We start from the raw sequence: 2,500 nt of genomic DNA on the forward strand, positions 1-2,500 counted from the left end.
GATGGGGTGTAAGCCTGCATAAAAACCCTGGGGACCGAGGCGGGCACCACAACCCTGTCCAGACCTTGGGAGTTTATTTCCCTTCTGAATACTCAGGACTTCGAGATGGTATGTCATTTGTACGAGACTTCTGCTGTGGAATTATTCATGATATAATTATCACTGTAGTGTTATACTTACTTAATTTTGTAGTATTGCTATTGCTATGATTGTTGCTCTCTTGTATTTCGCTCATTATCATTAGTACTTAATGTAGAGTAATTCCATCACGTATATTCATTGCATTATTTGCCTTTGTGTATACCGATATGTTTGATAATGTGACTAAACTACATCTCTTAAGTGTATGTTGTGCAACTCTCCATTGTTTTCCTGCGACTCCAGATGAGCTGCAGACTCCTGGTGGTGTTGGTGCTGGTGTTCGCGGCGCAGGTGAGCCTCGCCCTCGCGGCCTCCCGGCGGTTGGGCGACGGTGGCTGGGGTCGTCCCGTGTTCGCCAGGCCGTACTCCGGAAGGTACGACCACAGCGACGAATCCGCCAGCTTTGAATTTGACGACCGATACGACAGCCGCGAATTCAACAGAGGCTACAGATACTAGTGATGTCTCCAGTTAGAGCGACAGGTTGTAAGGGCCTCTTCGGAAGCACGAAGACGCTGAGAGTATATCACTAGCTCTTGTAAATATGACTCGAATAAATGACAGATTCACAAAAATGTGACACTCTCAACGCGAAGCATTGTGTAAAATTTATGGGAAATATATATATCCATGCATCCATATGTATTTACTTCAAACTTTGGCTAAGTACAGTTGTACATAATGGATATCATCTGTGTGCAGACAGGGGAACATCATACGCTCCAACATTGTCTGCCAGGTCTGCAAGGTGCACCTCTGCCTCATTGCATCCAGAAACTGTTTCAAGAAATACCATGAGGCTGTAGCATAAGAAGGCAGACCAAAAAGAGAAGGGAAATGTCATATGTAGTGACTGATATGTGTGTTGGAAGGGACACGGGAAGTGTGCTGAAGTATATTTTGTTTGTTCTTGGAAACCCCTTATATTATTATATTAATGTTTATGTCTTTTTATATAATACTAGTAACAACGATAATAATTATAATGGTACTGAAAATCATAATGAAAATGTTGATTATAAACATAATAATATAATTCATAATAAGAATGCTAATGATAATAATTATAATTATACTGTTATCCTGCGTTTTTTTTTAAACCATTCTATTTGCATTTTAGTTGTTTATTTACCACCCTGGCTAACTGCTCAGGCGTGGGTAATCGTGATTACAGTTACATATATTCACATACATTCGATAGAGTACAGTATTCTGTGATTACATTAATCATATATAGTGAAATGGGAATATGTTATGCAGCATGCAAACGTATATTACTTAAGTTGATCTACCTTTGCCTTTGTGTTTACATAACAGTTCTTTATACGTCATGTTAGGTGGTCTGAAAGGCTGTATCACATGACACTTCGAGATATAATGCTCAAGCGTTCGCTTTTCCTCGTTGCACAGTCTACGTCTAGATTCATCTGCACTTCTTGCACTTTGCAGTTGCCAGTACATTCTATAACCTAAACGTATTCTGACAATAACCTCGTCATGTCTGATTATTTTAGGTGCCACCCATAGGAGGGCTTACAATCTCTATACTGATCGTAGTGCCTTATACTACAGCTTTCAGGCCTTTGTGAACTTGTCAGATCCATTAGTTCTTCATTATGAGAACTTTTTAATGTGCGCAACCCTGGCAAGAGGCATCCCAAGATCTATATTTATATCTTTGCTACAAGCCTCTCGCAAATTTGTCGACATGGTCATGCTTGAGTATACCAACATGAGATGGTATCCATACAAACTGTGTTAAAATTGCGCTCTCTTGCATAAGTTACGTCACGCTTAATGAAGTTCACAATTTCCTCATCACTCTCCGTTTTGAAGGAACTTAAGTGTCCGAAGTGCGCTTTGAGAATCACAAAGAACTATCCAGAGCCCCAGACATTAAGTATTATGTTGCAAGGAGTATACCTGCCAACTCCGCTTGAGTAGTGCTGGCCCAATTTTGTACTCTCATATGAACTTGATGTTGCAATAAATCATTTTTATATACAGCGCAAGCACAACCAGCTTTGTATCTAGACTGTACGGATCCGTCAGCGGAACACTCGTACACATTGCCCATAGACTCTAAGTGTTCCTTTACCGTCGACAAAGCAAATTGCTTCAACACGCAGTTAGGTACAGTTTTTTTGCGGTAGACATGTAAAGTGCACAATCAGTGATGAGTTTTCCATGGGGGAATGGATCGACCTTTTGGTATCTTATTTATGGGGACGTTAAGCTTGGTAATGTTCATGCACTTTTTGTGTACCAGAGAACACTCGTGTGTCTGATTAGCCTCGTCTGCTTGCGTGATTTTATGCTGCAGCTGTTTTTTGAAATATGTGATATACAAGGGTTCCCT

General features: G+C 40.5%; 1 long non-coding RNA gene across 1 annotated transcript in view; it reads left to right on the plus strand.

Annotated features, from left to right (window-relative positions):
* LOC113813374 (uncharacterized) overlaps nt 1-778 on the plus strand; it is a 3,139-nt gene extending 2,361 nt beyond the window's left edge. Inside the window, exons 1-2 of the long non-coding RNA XR_003476388.2 lie at nt 1-108; nt 385-778. The exon at nt 1-108 is cut by the window's left edge and continues 2,361 nt beyond it. This is a non-coding gene — a long non-coding RNA (uncharacterized lncRNA). The remainder of the gene's footprint in view (nt 109-384) is intronic.
* The last annotated feature ends 1,722 nt before the right edge of the window (nt 779-2,500 follow it).

Source organism: Penaeus vannamei, chromosome 34 (assembly GCF_042767895.1).
Source record: "Penaeus vannamei isolate JL-2024 chromosome 34, ASM4276789v1, whole genome shotgun sequence".
NCBI lineage: Eukaryota > Metazoa > Arthropoda > Malacostraca > Decapoda > Penaeidae > Penaeus > Penaeus vannamei.